The sequence below is a fragment of the Sorghum bicolor genome, chromosome 8 (genome assembly GCF_000003195.3).
Source record: "Sorghum bicolor cultivar BTx623 chromosome 8, Sorghum_bicolor_NCBIv3, whole genome shotgun sequence".
Lineage (NCBI taxonomy): Eukaryota > Viridiplantae > Streptophyta > Magnoliopsida > Poales > Poaceae > Sorghum > Sorghum bicolor.
The window spans coordinates 47,196,192-47,217,983 of record NC_012877.2 but is presented as its reverse complement, the minus strand read 5'-3'; the positions used below and the strand labels follow the sequence as shown (position 1 = coordinate 47,217,983).

General features: G+C 51.1%; 1 pseudogene; it reads left to right on the top strand.

The window, feature by feature from the left end:
• Positions 992 to 20,266, top strand: LOC8064081 (annotated as a pseudogene).

Below are 21,792 nucleotides of genomic sequence, written 5' to 3'. Positions count from 1 at the left end.
GGCGGCTCTAGAGGCTTTGTAGGAGTGGTTTGCCTAGCCGCTCGTACCCAAGCGTCTCTATAAATCACAGGTTTGTAGGGGCAACTAAAAATGAGTTGTTCCTGCGAATCTATTTTCAAAATTGTTAAAGTTACCTTCTTGAATTCTCAAATCCTACAAGGCATTTTTTCTAGAATTTGCAAGTCACACATTTCTTTCTCCTCTTAGTATACTAAACTAATATTAAATGGGTGTTTGGCTGTATAAACGAATTCAAATGAAAAAGTGGTTAACTATAAAGTTTTATACTTTTTTGAGATCTACAACTTTTATTTTTATTGTTTCTCCTCTAATGTCGTTTGAAAAATTTGAAGTTCATAAGTTGGAAATTTAGACGTAATTATCCTCAACTAGATATTCAAATAAAAAATTATAAATTATAAAGTTGTATAATTTTTTGAGATTTACAACTTTTGTTTTTGTTATTTCTCTATTCGAGGTCATTTGAAAAATTCAAAATTCAAAATTGAGAAATTCAAACGTAGTTTTTTTTATAAAATGATTTCAATGAAAATGTTGTCAACTATGAAGTTATAACTTCTCAAGATCTATACTTTTGTTTTGGTCATTTCCCTATATGAGGTCATTTAATAATTTGAATTACAAGACCTAATTTTTTCTCGACATCTATTTATAGGGGTGTCTCTAGATCCAACCGTCCTTACAAATGGATTTGTAGAGCTAGCCGGATCGAGAACGGTCCTAGTCATTTGTAGGGGCTACACATATGGATTCAATTAACTAGACTTATTATGAATAACAAATACTCAAATTCAACTTGGCACTATCAATATATAAAACATCTTGGTTATGTGTGCATTAGGTGTTGTGCATTAGGTGTAGGCTCGCCGGGTCAAAATCTCGGAGGAAGATTACGATTTTCTAGTATTTTTATTAAAAAAGAAGGAAGCCCACACAAAACAAATACTAAAGAGAGTGATGGATTGGCTTGGATGAAGGGAAGGGGTGGACTAGACTAGCGGGCCCAAACTGGTTCCCACTATCGGATCGGAGTCCTAAATGTTTAAGTACAAAATCAACTGCAGCAAATCAATCTTCATCGGCAAGGAGCAAACCACTCTTTCTCCCTACTGGTAGGCTCATCTCCTCCAGGTCAGTTGTGTGTACATGTCGAAGTTCTAGTGCCAGAATGCTTCTTCTAGCTCGCAGCACCTGCCTCCGGGCGCTGGCGAGAAGGCCGATGCCAGGCCGTCAGCTGATTATATTACCTGAGATGATTAGTCTTTTTTGAATCCTTATTAACATATCCTCTCGTCTTAAGTGAAAATGTCTTCTTCTTCTTTTTTCTGTCTCAGGAACAAGATCCAAGATAAAGCATGTCGGAGAGCACGTACTTTAAACTAGACTTGATCAAAACTATTACAGGCGATTTTGCAGATGACCTACTGGTTGGCAGTGGTGGGTATGGAGTTGTTTACAGGGTACGAACGATGGACTTAATCATTAGAGCGTATTAATTAACTTCCCCTTGGTTTGGAATGATACAAGTTTCACGCGTTTGATCACAACAGGGCACGTATGATGGGCAAAAGATTGCTGTGAAGAAGCTTCATCCCCTCCATGGACTTGATGATAAGGCGTTTGACAAGGAATTCCATAGCCTTAGCAAGATCAACCATCCAAATGTTGTTCGGTTAATTGGCTACTGCCACGAATCACACCGTAAGTTCCTTCCTCACAAAGGGGGACTACAGGCTGCTACAGTAATGGAGAGAGTTCTCTGCTTCGAATATATGGAGGGCGGAAGCCTTGATAAGCATATTTTAGGTACGGTACGGTATATACTACTGTTCATTTGCTAGTGTTTCGCGCGCATATATATATATATATATATATATATATATATATATATATATATATATATATATATGTATATATATATATACATATATATATATGTATATATATATATATATATATATATATGCTTCCTTAGATTTATACTACCTCCTGTTTCTTTTCATTCAATTGCAGCTGACTCTTGTGATCTTGACTGGCTGACGTGTTACAAAATTATCAAAGGGATCTGTGAGGGCTTAAACCGCCTGCATAGTGAACAGGGGAAACCTATTTACCATATGGACTTGAAACCTGCTAATATATTGCTGGACAAGAACATGACGGCAAAAATTGGAGATCTTGGTTTGTCCAGACTTGTTTCTTCAACAAACACCTATCAAACTAAAGCTCGCGAAGGAACTTTGTAAGTTGACGCACCATATATATTTCAATAAACCAACTGTTCTGGCAACATGGATATGCATCTCCTTAATTCTATTGCACTGGCTAACCTTAATTTATTTGATGATTATGATATCACATATAATAGAGGGTACATGCCACCAGAATACATAAATAGTGGCGACATATCAAGAAAGTTTGACGTGTTCAGTTTGGGAGTTATAATTATCAGAATATTGGATGGAAATGATGGCAACTCCCGCCGTTTTGATATGCCTCGTGAACAGTTCATTGAGTTTGTAAGCAACCGAGACGTCTTTTTCATATTGTTATATTATATTCTCTCCGTATAGAATTTAGAAGTCGTTTTGAAGAAGTTTTGGATAGGGTAGATCTTTTTTTATATAAACACTATAAATACTAATTGCTGGTATATATACATATACCAAATAGTTAATTGAATGCAAAAGCAATATGCATATGAACTACTTTGTACACATATTACAATACCTCAAAAATTGTATTTCATATGATCCTGATCTTTCGGATTAGCATTAGCTGGTTTCTCCATAGCAACTATCGCCAATGCATCTGGATCTCTTAAATTGCTTGTATTACTGTTAAGAAATTTATGAAAGGCACTATGATGAGATTCTACTAAATTATCTATTCACTTTTTCTTCTTTCTTTTGTCATTACCAGAAGCATATTTTGTTTATAACATGGCCATGTTAATTTCAGAAAAATATTATTAACTGAAATATCATAAAATAAGGTAGCATTGTGCGTTACATGTGTTGGGTACCATAAAAAGGATACCCAAATCAGAATAATAAAAATCACAAAAGGCAAAGCGAACCATCCGCAATCGCCTGGGCGCGGGCCCCGGCTCGTTTAAACTCCTCGGCCTCGGGCCCAAACCACGGCTCGTCCGACCCCTTTAGCCTCGGACGTGAGTTCCGCTTCGCCCGACCCCTTGGGCCTCGGGCGCGAGTTCCGCCTCGCCCGACCCCTCTTGGGCTCGGGCGCCGACGCCGCTTCGCCTGATCCTCTATCACAGAGCAAGGCTTCCAACGCATGGCACTCGTACCCACGATGTGACAGGCGCAGTGACTCCCATATCGCAGCAGGGCATGGTGGCGACTATTCCAACCACTCCGGTCACTGTGGCCTTACCTCTTTCACTGTGTAACCTCACTTCTTTCACTATGGTGTACCGCCTCACAGTAAAAGAGAAATGGAGAGATTAACCAGTGTCACTGTTAGCTGTCTTTTCCTACTATTACAGGACAGACTGCAGTATGACCGATCCGACCCCCACGACTCCAACAGGGCTCGGTAACCCTCGACAGGAGCAACCATGCTGTCAGCCATGCCTCAAGGACGGGATGGGCAAGCTTCTATAGGGTCGGGACTGTGGCTTCACCACTCAGCAGAGAAAATCTCCAATCACATATGTAAAAACCTGTGCCCCCTTGAGACTATAAAAGGGGAGCCAGGGCTCACAACCAAGACACGGCCAGACACAACACACAACCACCATACTCCAAGTGAGCCTCCACGCGGAGTAGCTAGCAGTGCTCTGTTCACCACACAAAGCCGAGACTTGGGACTTAGCCCTCTCTCGCAACCTGCTTGTTCGCCCCTACTACAAGCATCTTTTGGGTGCAAGGCAATACAGACCCCTGATCTCACACTGGACGTAGGGCATCCTTAGCCCGAACCAGTATAAACTCTCTGTGTTCCACTTGCATCACCATCTGCGTTAGGGAGACATGCATACTTATACTCGTTTGTGTCTAGACCACGAGTCTAGACGCCGACAGTTGGCGTGCCAGGTAAGGGCCTTTTGCGTGGCATCCATCTTTCCCTACTGGGGAAAGCCCGGATGGCTGACGGATTGCACCCACTTCGCCTCGGCACCATCAAGATGTTTGGGAGTTTGGAGTTCATGTCACTTGGCTCCGGCTATGACATGGTCCTCCTCCCACCACGTGGTGACGCCGAGCCTCGCCCTGAGCTAATCCCACCATAGCCAGTGCTTGGGAGGCGCTCGGGGCATCATGCGGGGGGTGCCCGACGGAGGCGTCAGAGGTCCAGGATCCGTGACCCAACCACCGAGGCAAGGGCCCGTCCGGCCCTCCCCCCGCATATCCCTCAGCCCACTCCTCTGGCCCGACAGGTGCTAGAGGAAGGGCCCGCGGAGCATCAAGCTCCACTCCACGGACCAACAGGGGATCCTCGAGACCTCCTGTTCCGCCTCGGTCGAAGGGCAAAGCACGGCTCTCGCCCCCTCCTCAGAAGAAGGACCAGGGGGCCTCGACTTCTCGTCGCCCTCCATCCGCGGATGGAGTAAAGACTGCAGCACCTCCCGAGCTCCCTCTGGGCCTCACGAACGCAGCCGCCACTTACGCCTCTTCCGTGAGCACTTCACTAAGTGCATATGCGGATCTTCTGGGGCATCACCAGAGGTCAACCCTGGACCTTATCGCTACACCACCCGTTTCGTCGTACCCTGAGGATCCTATCTCAGGAGACGATGAGTGGGCCGGCGCTGACTTTTCCGGTTGTGGCGACCCAGAAACTTTCATGCATTTTTTGGAGGCCAGCAACTACTGCCTCGGCTACTCCGACTCTGACGACGGCGGCTACGATCCGTCATGAGAGTGTTTCAACCTCGAGGTCGGAGGAGCGCCCCCCCAACGCTCAAGGGGATGCAGGACCATCTAGGCAGGGGAACGCCACTCCACCTCCCAACATGACTCCCGGGACCCATCCTGAAGCCCGCGGAGCCGCATCAGCCCCCGCAGGAGGACAGTGCCCTAACCTCGAGCAGCTCAATGAGCTGGAGGCCAGGCTCGAAGAAGAGCGCGTACGCCTCCGCCAACTCCGCGAGACCTTGCAAGGGGGCGAGGCTAGACACCGCGCTCGGGACATCAATCACCGCATTATCGAGGATGAAGGGGGTGACAACCCCCAGTTTTCAGCACAGCCAGCCATAACGTGATGGCTGCCGCACTCCTCCTCAGGGCGATGCCCGAGCCATCGACCCCTGAGGGGAGAAGGGTGCGCCAAGGGCTACGTGGTCTCCTGGAGCAAGCTGTGGTGCAGAACGCAGAAAGTTCTGCATCGCAGTCCCACGGCACGAGGCGCCAAGGGGACTGACCCCCTCCTAACAGGGCACCAACGATGCAGGGTCCGCCGCCCCCTAACCCGCAAGGGGGCAACAGGGCCCCATCTGTCTACGAACGCGTCAGGGTCAACGCGGACGCCGGGCCACCCTTGAGGCCAGACGGCGTGACAGGGACGAGGCCGAGTCTCGGCGCTATCGACCGCGCCGAGGCGGGAGGTACGACCCCGACCACGACCGCAGCACGTCGCCGAAGCCTCCGGGCCCCCGCGTCTTCAGCGAGGCCATCCACATGGGCCAAATTCCGGGCACGATTCCGACAGCCCGCTAACCTCACCAAGTACTCAGGGGAAACCAACCCTGAGCTCTGGCTAGCGGACTACCGCCTAGCATGTCAGCTGGGCGGGGCGGAAGACGACTTGCTCATCATCCGCAACCTGCCACTTCACCTGGCCGATACGGCCAGGGCATGGCTTGAGCACCTCCCTGAGCGCATGATCCACGACTGGGCCGACCTGGTCAGGATCTTCGTCGGGAACTTCCAAGGCACATACGTGCGCCCTGGAAACTCCTGGGACCTCAGGAGCTGCCGGCAGAAGCCTGACGAGTCCCTCCAAGACTTCATCAGGCAATTCTCCAAGCAGTGCACCGAGCTCCCCAACATCACAGACTCTGACGTCATCAGAGCCTTCATCGCCGGTACCACCTGCATGGAACTGGTACACGAGCTCGGTCGCAAGACCCCCACGAGCACCAGCCAGTTGCTCGACATCGCCACCAACTTTGCCTCAGGCGAAGAGGCGGTTGGTTCCATTTTCTCCGACGGCACGGCCAAGGGGAAACAAAAGGTCGAGGCCACCGAGGCCTTGGGCTCACGCGACCCCAAGAAAAAGAAGAAAGGTCGCAAGGGGAAGCAGGGTCAGTCGGACGACAACCTGGTAGCCACGGCAGATCGCAAGAACCCCAAGCGGGCTCCTGCTGGCCCCGGTCTCTTTGACGAGATGTTGAAGAAACGATGCCCCTATCATAGGGGCCCAACCAAGCACACCCTTGAGGAGTGCACTGTCCTACGTCGGTATTACACCGACATCATAGTCAAGGAGGGCGCTAAAGATCCCCCCAAGGACGACGACCCCAGGGAGAAGGGTTCCCCAAGGTCAAGAACTGCCTCTTGATCTTTGGGGGACGTGCGGCTTGCCTCACCGCAAGTCAGAGGAAGCGCGTACTCCGAGAAGTTTGCGCAGTCAGTACAGCCGTGCCTTCATACCTCAAATGGTCCGAGAGCGCAATTACATTCGATTGGCAGGATCACCCGGATCAGATCCCCAACCCTGGGAGTAATCCGTTGATCGTCGACCCCATCATCGCCGAGACTCGTCTCTCAAAGGTGTTGATGGACGGAGGCAGTGGCCTCAACATTCTTTACGCTGAGACTCTGGACCTCATGGGGATCAGCAAGTCTCGGCTGAGGAATCACGCATCGCCATTCCACGGAGTGGTGCCGGGACATCGCGCCCATCCCCTAGGGCAGATCGATCTGCCCGTCTGCTTCGGGACCCCGACAACTTCAGACGGGTGGTCCTCACTTTCCACGTGGTCGGGTTCCCAGGAACCTACAACGCGATCCTAGGTCGACCATGCTACGCCAAGTTCATGGCCGTCCCCAACTACACCTACCTCAAGCTCAAGATGCCGGGACCAAACGGCATCATCACCGTCAGCACGACGAGCCAGCACGCCTACCAGTGCGACGTCGAGTGCATCGAGCAGGCCGAGGCTCTAGCTAAGTCTCTATCTATCCTCACCAGCCTCGGCGACGGCGACCAGGACATCCCCGACCCCAAGCGTCACGCCGGAAGCTTTGAGCCGGCAGAGGAGACCAAGCTCGTCTTCCTCGACCCCAAGACCTCTGAGGGCAGGGCGCTGAGGATCAGCTCGAGCCTTGACCCCAAATAGGAGGCAGTGCTCGTCGACTTTCTCCGCGCAAATGCCGACATATTTGCGTGGAGTCCCTCGGACATGCCTGGCATACCGAGGGAAGTCGCCGAGCACTCCTTGGACATCCGAGTCGGCTCCAAGCCCGTGAAGCAACGCCTGCGCCGATTCGACGAGGAGAAGCGCCGGGCCATTGGGGAGCAGATCCACAAGTTGCTGGCGGCTGGATTCATCAAGGAGGTATTCCATCCCGAGTGGTTAGCCAACCCTGTACTAGTTAAAAAGAAAAATGGGAAGTGGAGGATGTGTGTAGACTATACTGTTGACACTAGCTAACACCACTTAGATACTAGGTTGTCATCCCCAGCATGGTGCCAGAGTGTACAAAGGTATTTATAAATATGGAGGCTCTCTCTAGAAAATAATCTATTCTATCCGCAAGCGCACAGATAAAACACCTCATTGTAGCATTTCACCAAGATAAGTATTCCAGGTATCGTTATTTATAATTCTGCTTAAGAGAACGAAAGAGATGAAATTAAAATAAGGACAAAATCTATCAAGGCATAGACTAGAGATAAACTTGCAAGAACATGATTACTAATGAGAAACTCGTCACATAGTCACTTACTTTAGCAGGGGGGTAAACCATAAAGATAATAATAATGAATTGTAAGTTCATGGGTAAATAACACAACGATTAGAAAATAGACTACTCCTCATATATGTAGGTGATATCGGATTAGCTAGAGAATGGATTCTAAGTTATCTACTATCTACTAAGTCATAATCTACTCTAGTTATCTACAAGATCATATATAGCATAAAAGACTCTTCATTCATGTATAAGGAACATTGCTAAAGTAAATCAGAACATTGCAAGACTTACTCCGCAATACCAGTTCTGCCTGTCCTATCAACGGAGGGTGGACTATATAAGAATCAATGAAGCTGTCACTATCGCGAACTACCACACGACCCGGCCAATAGGATACATTTGCAGGTAAACAACATCTAAGCACCACGCCCACATGTGATCTACCACTTAACTCCCTCGCGTCAAGAGCTAAGCGCATTGCAAACTTATACATAAACTCATTATCAATCATAACTATATTAAATATAGAACTAGAGCAAACTAAGAACATAATAATTAGAGACATAATGCAATTAGAACAAAGTATTAGAGAAAGATATGAATAATACCAATCTTTATTACCGAAGATCCGAATCCAGAGCGTAATGCTCTACTTCTCTAATTGCTATCTAATCAAACCTCTAAACTTGAAGGATTAGGAAGTAGCTAATTCTAATTCTCTGTGGGAGAGAAGCTCTAAACCCTAACTTTGATGGCTACCTCTGATAATGATTTCTTCTCTTCTCCTCTCTCCCCCAGGGGTGGAGAGGCCTTGGTTATATAGTCCTTTCAAGTGAATTTGGGCCGTTGGATCAAACCGACACTGATTGTATGGTTTAGATTGATCCTTTAGGTCGGTGGAGCATAGTCCCGAAAGAGAGTCCTGATTGGACTCTAACCCTGGGTGGGCGCCCAAGGGGGGTGGGCGGGCGCCCTGCCCCCGAGCCCGATCGTCTTCCGCTTCCTTCCCGTGGCTTCTGGAGTCTTCTAGATTGAGGAAAATTGGGCAGCACATAATTATCTCGTTGTAAACATGACATGTGGGCCTTCTCTCCATATTCTCTGATAACCCCCTATAGAAATAGATAAACACCAAAGCTCGTGGAATTCTGTTAGATAAAACCCTAATTCTAGATGTTTGGTCCATATAGATCCTTTTCCATGTTTATTTGATGATTAATTTTAGTACCTAAGGACCGTCAACATATACTAGTTTAAATAAAGCATGTCCTAAGAACCCCTTTCCATTACCTTGTATCGATCAAATAGTCGACTCCACTGCGGGATGTGAAATTTTATCTTTTATTGATGCTTATTCTGGTTACCACCAAATCAAGATGAAAGAGTCCGATCAGCTCGTGACTTCTTTCATCACCCCTTTCGGAATGTTTTGCTACGTAACCATGCCTTTCGGCCTTAAGAACGCGGTGGCTACATACGAGCGATGTATGCTCCAGGTCTTCGGGGACCTCATAGGCAAAACAGTAGAGGCTTACGTAGACGACATTGTTGTCAAATCTAGGAAGGCAAGCGGCCTGGTGGCCGACCTGGATAAGACATTCCGATGCCTCAAGGCCAAAGGGATCAGATCAACCCCGAAAAATGCGTTTTCAGGGTGCCCCGAGGCATGCTCCTCGGATTCATTGTGTCTGAGCGAGGGATCGTGGCCAATCCTAAAAAGGTCTCGACCATCGCAAACATGGGCCCAATCCGTAACCTAAAGGGAGTACACAGAGTCATGGGATGCCTAGCTTCCCTCAGTCGTTTCATCTCCCGTCTCGGGGAGAAAGGACTACCTCTGTATAGGTTACTTAGAAAATCCGAGCACTTTTCCTGGACCCCCGAGGCCCAGGAAGCCCTTGACAAGCTCAAGGCCCTGCTCACTAACCCTCCCATCTTGGTACCTCCCGCCAAAGGGGAACCATTGCTCCTTTACGTCGCAGCCACCGATCAGGTGGCCAGCGCAGCTATCGTGGTCGAAAGGAAGGAAGAAGGGCACGCCCTACCGGTCCAAAGGCCGGTGTACTTCGTCAACGAGGTACTATCCGACACGAAGAACCGATACCCCCAAATCCAAAAACTACTCTACGCGGTAGTCTTAGCCCGACGCAAACTCCGCCATTATTTTGAGTCTCACCCGGTCTCGGTAATATCATCTTTCCCCCTAGGAGAAGTGATTCAAAACCGAGAGGCCAATGCTAGGATTGCTAAGTGGGCTATAGAGCTTATGGGTGATAGGATCACCTATGAGCCTCAGAAAGCTATAAAATCCCAAGCCCTGGCGGATTTTGTTGCTGAGTGGACGGGAACCCAACTCCCTCCACCCCAGATCCAGCACGAGTGCTGGACCTTGTACTTTGACGGGTCCTTGATGAAAACTGGGGTCGGCGCTGGCCTCGTCTTCATCTCACCCCTCGGGGTAAGAATGCGATATGCAATCCGACTCCACTTCCCTGCCTCAAACAATACAGCGGAGTACGAGGCCCTTGTCAATGGTCTCCACATCGCGATCGAGCTCGGGATCAAGCGGCATGAAGTCTGAGGCGACTCCACACTCATCATCGACCAAGTCATGGAAGAGTCCAGCTGCCACGACCCCAAGATGGATGTGTATTGCAAAGCTGTCCGGCGTTTGGAGGAAAAATTCGACGGCCTCGAACTTAACCACGTGTTAAGGAAATACAATGAGGCCGCTGATGCGCTCGCCAAAATGGCGTCCGAGCGGGCCACGATCCCCTCGGATGTCTTTGTCAGCGACCTCTATAAGCCTTCCGTCGACTGCAAAGACGACAGGGGCTCGGATCAACTCCCAGGCGACTCAGGCCCCGACCCCAAGGTCTCCACGGCTCAGGAGCAGGAGGCCATGGACATCAAGTCCGAACCCCCCGCACCAGACAACTCGCCAGATTGGCGCTACCCCTTGCTGCAACGCCTCGTCGACGACACTTTACCCTCAGACCAGACTGAGGCACGACGTGTGGCTCGTCGCGCAAAGACTTTTCTCCTCCTTGACGGAGAGATGTACAAGCGTAGCCCCTCAGGCATCCTTATGCATTGCATCCCCCGTCAGGAGGGAATCAAGCTCCTAGAAGACATACACTCGGGGGCTTGTGGCCACCACGCCGCGCCTCGGACGCTAGTAGGAAACGCCTTCCGGCAAGGTTTCTACTGGCCCACCGCCGTGGCTGATGCCACGGAGATCGTGCGGACCTGTAAGGGATGCCAATTCTACGCTCGGCAGGTTCATCTCCCCGCTCAGGCTCCGCAGACGATCCCCATCACCTGGCCTTTTGTTGTCTGGGGCCTCGACCTCGTCGGGCCTCTGCAAAAGGCACCCGGGGGCTTCACCCACTTGCTTATCGCAATCGACAAGTTCTCCAAGTGGATCGAGGTCCGACCCATCACCAGGATCAAGGCCGAACAAGCAGTGCTGTTCTTCACGGATATCATCCACCGATTTGGAGTACCCAACTCCATAATCACTGACAACGGCACACAGTTCACCGGGCGGAAGTTTCTAGAATTCTGTGACAGGCACCACATACGTGTGGACTGGGCAGCAGTCGCTCACCCAAAGACCAATGGTCAGGTGGAACGTGCTAATGGCATGATCCTCCAGGGACTGAAGCCCAGAATCTTCAACCAGTTGAACAAGTTCAGAAAAAAGTGGCTCAAAGAGCTGCCGACCGTGATCTGCAGTCTAAGGACTTCCCGAAGCCGAGCCACAGGCTTCACCCCGTTCTTCATGGTCTATGGGTCGGAAGCCGTCCTCCCCACGGATCTAGAGTACGGGTCTCCAAGGGTACAAGCCTACGACGAAAACAACTGCAAGACGTTCCAAGAAGACGCGCTGGACCAACTGGATGAAGCCAGAGACGTAGCCCTCCTACACTCTGCCAAGTACCAGCAGGCCCTCCGCCGATACCACGCGGGACGAGTCCGAGGTCGAGCCTTTCAAGTCGGTGACTTGGTGCTGAGGCTTAGGCAAAGCAACAAGGGTCATCACAAGCTCACGACCCCCTGGGAAGGACCCTTCATCATCGCCGAAGTCCTCCGACCCAGCACTTACAAGCTCGCCAACGAAGCAGGGGAGGTCTTCAAGAACGCGTGGAACATAGAACAGCTACGTCGCTTCTACCCTTAGAACTTTATAAAAATATCCATTTGTTCATCATCTCGAAAGAATAAATGAAAGTTCAAAATTATATGGTCGTTCCTTTTAGAGAGTAAGCCTCGGACCTGCCTTGCAGGGTCCGAGCCTCCCTCGGGGGCTACACGGGGGGAACCCCTTCTAGCAACTCTGAATCTCTTTTCCTTTTTTCGCACAAGTCAAAACACCCCGACCTAGTGTCTTTCTTTCGTTTCCTAAAGGGATTTAAGAAACCACAGAACCATCCCCTAAAACCTTAAGGCGTGAACCCGAGGAAAGATCCACGCCCACGGGCAAGGACGACCTCTACTCACCCCCTAGGATCGGGAGACGGATCCGGACTTCGAAAAATTACTAAGGAAAAGGAAAGGACTTGGGCTCGGACGCTTTGACTAGCGTAGACCCTAGGTATCTCACCTGACCCCGCGCTGCCGAGGTCGGGTCGACATAGGGAAAAAAGTGACAACAAGAAATATAAAGAAAATCTTAAAGGGAGCAATCATATAAACATTCGTACTTCGCATTAATGTTTTACACACAGAACACAAGGCCCACTGGCCTTTGATGTTTACAAAAAGAGAAAAATCTAACTAAAGGGCCTTATTGCCCTGCTTGCCCAGGTCCCTGCGCGCCAAGAGGGGGAAGTTCCACCTCAGTGTCGAAGAAGGCAGCTAGGGCATCTCCCGGGGCATCCGCGGCATCTCCAAGTCTCTGCAGCTCCTCCTGGGCCTCCGCCTCGTTATTAGGGAGGACATAGCCCTCACTAACCGCCAGCAAATCAATGCCGACGTAGTGAGAGCTCACCACCGCCAGGGCCTTCTTCACCCCGGCGTGGAGTGCCTCCCTCATCCTCTCCCCAGCCTGGGAGTAGAGAGCCTCGACCCGGCTCCGCAGTGACGACCCCGACACGCCCGCTGATACCCTGAGCCCCTCGCACGCCGAGGCGACCACGGCCTCCAGAGCCGAGCGGTCCGCGACCTCGGCGTCGAGGGACTTTTGCAAGGCGTCGGCGGTCGAGGCTACCTAAGCCACCTTCTTCTCCAACTCTGTTGAAAAACAGAACGAAAAGAGCATAAAAGTCAGGAAAACCAATCCAAATACAAAAAGAGCCAAGGTAAAAAACTTAAAGTTCTTACCCTCGGCACGCTTCTCGTTCTCTGCCGAGCTCCGGTGCCAACGTACCACCTCACCCTGAGCTGCAGAGAGGTCGGGCTGGGATTGGTTCAGGGCAAGGTCTTTTTCGGCGAGCAGAGCCTCTAGCCGAGCGACCTCACCCTTATACCTCTCGGCGGTAGCCCTCTGCTCTTGGCACTCCTGGGTTAGGTCGCCGACCCTCTTCTCGGCAGAGATCTCGCATTCTTTCACGAGTTCCCCCTCGGCCACCTCTCGCATAGCCTTGTCGTCATCACAGGCCGCCCAGGCGTCCCGCTCCCCTCGGAGGAATGTCGACTTCTCCAGGGAAGCGGCTTGGAGCGCCTGCAAATTCAAATATTAAGCAAAGAGTTAGCCCAAAGACGCAAGCACCTTACCAACAAAGGGACAGAGATTGTACCTAGGCAAGCTTAAACATATCGCGGCTCACGAGCTCGGACGCTCGGTTGAGCGCCTCGATGCTCGTGCGGCCGCATTCCTCAAGACCTCGCTAGAGATAGGCCTCTGACGGGTCGTCCAAAACAAACCTGGCCCTCCCCTCTGGGTCGTCAAGGTTGGGCCAGATGATGGGACTTTGGCCCCAGACCATGCTCCCTCCCTCCTCCCTCGCAAGGGGCTCGGGTCGAGTTGGACCCTTCCCATGGGACCTCTCGGGAAGCACCACGCTGAGCGCTTCCCCGGCCTGGCCCCCCTCGGCCTGATCAGGTTGACCCTGACCCTCTCGGCTGGCCCCCCGAAGTGGGAACAGCCCCGAGGCCCAGGACCGTCTCCTCCGACTCGTGGAGTCTCGGCGTCCCCATTTCCTTCGCCGAGGGGTCTGGCGTCTTCCTCGTCTCCTGCCCGCCTTCGTCGCGGGGAAGGTCCCCCTCTTCGTGGCTCAGCGCGGGCGGCGACTTGGGCCTCGCCCTCCCGGGGGTCGACTGAGCCCCCCTATTCACGGCATTCCGGGGTGCGAGCTCCACCGAGGCCACCTTGTGCTTTCGGCTGATGGAGAGAATAACGCCAGTTGAGATGAAAGAGAAAAACAAAAAACCAAAAGAAAGATCAGAGAGATTACACATACCTTGCCCGGGGAGCAGCGCTCTTCTGGGAGCTCGGAGCCCCCTTAATGCCCACGCCAGCACCAGGGGTCGTCGAGCCGACCCCCATCTCCTCAGCAGTTGGCGTAGGGGCTGCGACGGTGGTTTTGGCCCGTGGCGCTTCAGCCGAACCTCCCACCTCCGCCCCGGACGCAGGGTGGGCTCGGTCGAACCCTTCGACACCACCGGCGGTGGGGGCGCGTCGGATTCGCCCCCTGGCACCCTTTCCCCCTCCTGGGGACCCAAGGGGATAGAGCCCTCTCGTGAGGCGCCGTCCTCATCATCCACGATGAGGTGGGGGACGGTCTGCCCGCCCCCTGGTGCTTGGGACCCCTCGGGGGCCTCCGACCCCTCTCGGGCCTTCGACCCCTTCAGGATCTCGATCCCCCCGCCGACAGGGGGGATCACGTCGTCCTCCTCCGCCTCGAGCTCGTCGAGCCCATGAGCATTGTCTCCCCCACCCTCTACCTCCGAGACCGAAGTCTCAGGAGAATCAGGTGGAGGGAGCCCCGCCTTCTCGGCCTCGCGTTGGTTCTTGGCGGAGATTTCGCGGCGTTGCGCTTTCCTCGCGCTCTTCGCCTTCTTGTCCTCTTTTGCCTTCTTCAGCTCCTCGTTCCGGGCCCGATTCTTGGCCCGGAGCTCCTTGTCCTCAGGGACAGGGGGCAGGGAGTCCTTGACAACCCCTATCCCCTGCAAAATGAGCAGCAATCAGAATTAAGGTAGGGAGGAAAAGGAATAAGCGCAAAAATCAAAAACAAGGGCGGCGCCTTACCAGAGAAATATAACCCTTTTCAGGACGCATCGGCACCACCCGGGAGTTCTTTAGGTCCGGGTGCGTGGTCTTGGAGACCTAGGCGGCTACGTCCGACGCCGACACCGGCTCCTCCAACATTCTTGTCCCGACCCAGGGGACATCTCGGGTCATCTCAAACATAAATGCCCGCCGCTGCGCCAGCGGGAGCAAGCTCCTCTTATGGAACGCCGTCGCCATCATAACCGCGGTGACTCTGGCGTCGCGCAACATCTCGAGCCCCGCAAGAAGGGGGGCGAGCCTCTTTTGCTCCTCCGCAGGGGCGCCCCACGCCCACTTCGCGGGGCACTCCGTCACCTTCTTCCAAGTATACACCGGGAGCAGCCCGCCGTCGTTTCAGAGGTAGAACCACCCGTTCTGCCACCCCCGGTTCGACGAGGGCATGGCGCTCCAGATGTACTGGTGGGACCACGCCTGGCGGAGCTGCAGCGTGCAACCACCAACCCGTAGGGGAATCTTCTCCCCTCCCTCATAGCGGGCGGACATGTCCGCCTTGAAGAGGTGAAGCTAGAGGTTCCAGCGGGGAGGAACCCCCAGGAACCCCTCGCACACCGTGGCGAAGACAGCCGCCTGCATCACCGAGTTGGGGTTGAAGTTGTGCAGCTCCACTTCGTAGTAATGCAGAATCGCCCAGATAAGACAGCTGGCCGGAGTTCCGAACCCCCGGTCTAAGAACTACAGGAAGCAAACCACATAGCCCGGAGGCGGGTTTGGTTCCCTCTCATTCACCGAGGGAGCAATTCACTCCGGCAACCTGGCATCCGTGATGGGGTGGAGGATCCCAGCCTTCACGTGCGCGTCTAGCACGGACCACGTCACGTTGCTAGGAGGCCACGCATCGTCGCCGGCCATCGCTACGAGCAAAGTGGAGCGCTTTGTGGGACGGGGTGGAGAAGACGGCAGCAAGGAGAAGAGAAGGCAAGAGCTTTTTTGCGCAAGAGTAGGAGGAAAGAAACCAAGGCCCCCGCGGCTGCTTTTATAGAAGGAGCGCACCACGGCCACACCGCCTGCACCGAAGATCAAGGGGGAAAAGAGCAACCGTCGCCCGCTCCCTCACCAGGTGAAAAATTCAAAGCGCCCACTCCCTCCGATTCTCACACCCGCCGCACACGCGCATTAATTTCGCAGGTGAAACGTCGCGTCCGGTCAGGGCACAACGGCATAGCCGTTTCGACTCCCCACGCGCGGCGCCTCAAAAGGACCGCCCTAAAAAGATAGGTCAAGGCGGTTCCTTCCAAAGCAAGTGGCGCTTGGTCTCCGTCGGGCACAGATTCCGTCTCGCCCGACCCCCTGCTGATCCTGAACAAAAATTGCAAGGCGGTTTCCGTCGGGCGCAGATTCCGTCTCGCCCGACCCCAACACTGTAACCAAATCTAAAAACCTTTTGAGGTAAAGATCCCCAGGCCACGGCCACCTACGTTCTAGAGGTTGCGAGACTGACCTGCAAAGCGGGTTTGAACAGTTGCCTCAGGATGACCGAGCGAGGGATGACTGAAGATGAGCACAATAGAGGCCAAGGTCCGAGCCCCTCGGGGGGTCGGCGCATCTTTGCAGTCGTATCCGAGACCCATGCAGGTGTCACGCGAGTGGGATCCCATCGAGGGAGGCATCGAGCCCTCAGAACCTAGCGAACGGTTCCGGCATCCACCGTGACTGCCCTCGGGTATTTTGAGATGTGCCCATAAGGCCACTAGCCGACCCCTATCGAACGGGATTCATACATCCACTTGGATTTACCCGCTTGTAGCTTCCAGGGAACGTCGATACTCGCCCATCGAGGGTAGTACGGCGCTACCCACCCCTCCTCCGATCGAAAGGAAGAATGAGGGACGTAACTACAAGACGAGAAAGAACCTGATCGACCCTTGTGGGGAAAGGGCTCGGGGGCTTTCTCGCATAATGGGAACAGGCACTACGTGTAAAGAACACGCAACCTGTCCCTTAAATACTCCCGACTACAACACTCAGGGGTAAAAGCCTTTGAAGGAATAACACCATTCCTCCAAAAGGCTCGGGGGCTACACCCGGCGGGTGCGCTCGCGCGCACCCTCCGAAGAAAGTAAAAAAGCCCCAAATCAAGCAAAAAAGTCCCTTGAAAGAGAACCTTTGAAAGGGTGCCTCCACCCCTTCAAAGGCTCGGGGGCTACTGTTGGGTACAATAAAAAAGGGATACCCAGATCAGAATAATAAAAATCACAAAAGGCAAAGCGAACCATCCGCAATCGCCTGGGCACGGGCCCCGGCTCATTTAAACTCCTCGGCCTCGGGCCCAAACCACGGCTCGCCCGACCCCTTTAGCCTCGGACGCGAGTTCCGCTTCGCCCGACCCCCTAGGCCTCGGGCGCGAGTTCCGCCTCGCCCGACCCCTCTTGGGCTCGGGCGCCGACGCCGCTTCGCCCGATCCTCTATCACAGAGCAAGGCTTCCAACGCACGGCGCTCGTACCCACGACGTGACAGGCGCAGTGACTCCCATATCGCAGCAGGGCATGGTGGCGACTATTCCAACCACCCCGGTCACTGTGGCCTTACCTCTTTCACTGTGTAACCTCACTTCTTTCACTATGGTGTACCGCCTCACAGTAAAAGAGAAATGGAGAGATTAACCAGTGTCACTGTTAGCTGTCTTTTCCTACTATTACAGGACAAACTGCAGTATCACCGATCCGACCCCCACGACTCCAACAGGGCTCGGTAACCCTCGACAGGAGCAACCATGCTGTCAGCCATGCCTCAAGGACGGGATGGGCAAGCTTCTACAGGGTCAGGACTGTGGCTTCACCACTCAGCAGAGAAAACTCCAATCACATATGTAAGAACCTGTGCCCCCCTTGAGACTATAAAAGGGGAGCCAGGGCTCACAACCAAGACACGGCCAGACACAACACACAACCACCATACTCCAAGCGAGCCTCCACGCAGAGTAGCTAGCAGTGCTCTGTTCACCACACAAAGCCGAGACTTGAAACTTAGCCCTCTCTCGCAACCTGCTTGTTCGCCCCTACTACAAGCATCTTTTGGGTGCAAGGCAATACAGACTCCTGATCTCACACTGGACGTAGGGCATCCTTAGCCCGAACCAGTATAAACTCTCTGTGTTCCACTTGCATCACCATCCGGGTTAGGGAGACACGCATACTTATACTCGTTTGTGTCTAGACCACGAGTCTAGACGCCGACAACATGATTAGGGATTATAGGATAGAGAGAGAAAAATACGGGCGTACCTGATTGTTGCCGTGGTGCTGCTGGCTCCTGCCTGATGGAGATGGAATTAGAGTGTGGTGTGCGGATGATCGCGGCTCACCCCATGCAGAATTTCAGATGAGCAGAGTGCACGCTGTTGCGCGGACGTGCCTGGCCGGCGGCGGGCTGCGAGCCGGCGACTCGCTGCCTCGTGCAAAAGGAAAGGCCGAAAGGAAGTCCAATAGTTGCGTAGAAGTCAAATGAAAGGAATGGACACGCGTTGCATTGCGTGATCACCGGTTTTCATTTGTTCTAGCGTATTAGATATGTATGTTTGGTTCAGTAGTAGTATTCATTGCAAACCTTGGGAGGGGCCCATTGGCGAGATGGACCTGTGGACGACTGCCCTTTCCACACCGCCCCAGAGCCGGTCTGGGTTTGGGTTTGCAAATGTGAAAATTATATAAATAGACTTATTATAAAAAATACTTTCATAAAAGTATCCATATATTATTTTTTAAAAATATTTTTATAAAAATAAGTGGTTAAAGTTGTATTTTGTAGACCGTGTCATTGTCCTAAATGACTTTTAAATTCTATACGGAGAGAGTATGTGTTATTATGTTGTGTATTAGTTTTATGCGCATGCAACCCATCTTTCTAATTTTATCCGCAAATTTCTCAGGTAGCTAACAACTGGAAGGAAAGGCTGCAAGGCACGTTGGGGTATATTCATCACAAGAAATAAACATGCTACGTGTGAAGACTTGCATCGATATAGCATTACGATGTGTCGACACTGACCGAAACAAAAGGCCTTACATAAAGGACATTGTCAATGAACTAGAAGAACTAGAAGCTAAGATTCAGAAAATGACACTATCTTCAGATCATTCGAAAGCTGTGATACTTGACCAGCAGGTATGATCATAGGTACCATATGGTGAAACTGCTGATTGTTTACATTACCCTCGGGGTCGTTTTCCATGATGTGACACTTGGCACATAGTAACTTGCAGTTTCATTACATCTCTGCCGATTGTTTACACATTACAGACAACAATCTACTGTTGTTTCACCACATCTATCACTTTCTCCACCAGGCACCAAAACCATACTATTCCTTTATAGTTGTTTTTGGCCAGACTCACACATAAAGGTCCAAGCGATTGTTCCTTTTTTTTTCAGGTGCCTTAGATGTTCTTAAGATCGCAAACCCTATATTTGTACATTCTGGATCTCCCACTATACACTGCATTAAAAATCCCTTCTTCTTGCAGCAGAGCTCTGACTCCAACGTTCTTGCTGTCGATCCATCCCTGGAGCTGCGCTTCCTATTCGAACTAAGGAAGGACATATCATGTTGCCTTCAACTGACAAACAAGACGGACGACTACATTGCATTTAACATAAAGACCAATAGAACCAAGTACTACGCAGAGCCAAACATAGGAATTATGCCGCCATGTTCCAAGCGCTATATATCTGTCACGTTGCGAGCACAGGAGACGGCACCGCCAAATATGCAGTGCCATGACGTGCTCCTTGTACAGAGTGTTAATGTCAGTGAGGGCTTGACATCTGATAATGTCACTGAAGACTTCTTCAAACAAGTCATGGTCGACAAGGTGCTAGATGCGGTGAAACTGCCGATTGTTTACATTACACGGGATCATTTGTCATGCTAGTATAGCTGCTACTGTTGCCTGTTGGTAATATGTCCTAAATGCAATAATAGAGGTGTTGTTAATGGTCAGTTGTCCTAAAGGCAAGTGCTGTGGGCTCACAAGTGTACAACAGTGGTGCAGCACCACTGCTGTACCTGTGATTTCACCGAGGGCCTAGAAACTTTGGGGTTTTCCACTGCTTGTACACTTCTATCTATATATTCTAGTTAAAAACCTTGAATTTAGGTTTTTTTGGATTTCAATGGTCTTCCTTGTAATAAGAAATAACTATATGCATTAATTCGATGCAAAAGCTAAAATATTAATATATTTTTTTAAAAAATATATATATTATTAAAAGAGCTAAAATTTCTGTCCTCTTTTTCGCTCGGGCTTTTTCTAACTAATAACTCGGCACTAAACGAACAGTGCCGTGCTGGATCATGAGCATAACCGGCCTTGTTCACAGATTTCATAGTTGGGGCTCCTTTATGGTCATAGCACGAAGCGGCAGAGTCCATGACGGATAAAATTTTTTCATTCATCCCATCAAATCTTTGTACACATGTATAGAAAATTAAATGTAGATAAAAAATAAACTAATTACACAGTTTAGTTGAAAATCGCGAGACGAATCTTTTAAGGCTAGTTACTCCATAATTAGCCTTAAGTGCTACAGTAACCCACATATACTAATGACAGATTAATTATGCTTAATAGCTTGCAGTTTTCCATGTAATTTATTATTTTATTAGTTTCTAAAAACCCCTCTCGACATCCTTCCAACACATTCGATGTGACACAAAAAAAAAATTTCGTCTCAAATCTAAACAAGGCCTAAGGCAATAGCAAGCGTATCCGATATAGAGTCATGCTGGCATTAAGAGGGAAATGGAAAATTGAAAACGTGGATGATTAGATCTGCAATATCCCAAAAGAACAGGGATAAATCAAACAAGAGAGAAACATTCTGATCAAGATCAAGAGAGAAAATTTCTACCAGAACAGGGGCGACATAGCTCAGCCTCCCGACGATGACCATTGGCCAGTCTCCGCTCGCTGCCACACCTAGGAAAGCTAGGCCGTGACTCTGGACAAAGCTACGAGAGAAAAGGAAGGAGGATGCAGGATAGATTCTCCGTCCAAGCTGCAGTACACGGAGGTGTTCTGGGGGAAGAGAAGAGGAAATCCTTCGCTCAAGCTGTCAGGGAGGCGATGGGTGGACGCGGGAGGGGGAGAGGCCCGCAGCCTCGAGGACTAGAGGAGGATTGGGATGTGTACGGTGTAGGAGGTTGGAGTCACCAGTTTGCACCAACGCCGCAGCCGGCACAGTTCTTCAATCAGCCGCCGCCGCCGCAATATAGTTTCTACCCCAACCAGCCTGCGCCACCGTACGGACCTTAACGGCACCAAGCTTCCTTCAATCGGCAGTTCGAGGGACCGCGACCCAGAGGAGGAGGCGGCCACCTCCAGCACAAGCCTCGAGTCAGATCCAAGCTGCCCGAGAAGAACCACAAGCTGCTGCAGTAGAACACCAAAAAACTGCTATGGAACGAACTGTTGACCCTGTCAAGGAAGGTAATCTGCATGTAGTCTGTTTCATTTGTGGTGGGATAGGTCACCTGAGGTCTGTTTTGTTTCATGGTTTATTTTTAGCCCAGTTAGATTTCAACTCTGGACAAGTTTAACCTGTGCAACTTGTTTGCTTGCTTATATTATCTAAGCCTTGTTAGAGAATGGTATGTTTGGCTGCCTCGTTTACTTTACATAAAATCACCTTTTTAGCAAATGGTAAAGATACCTCCT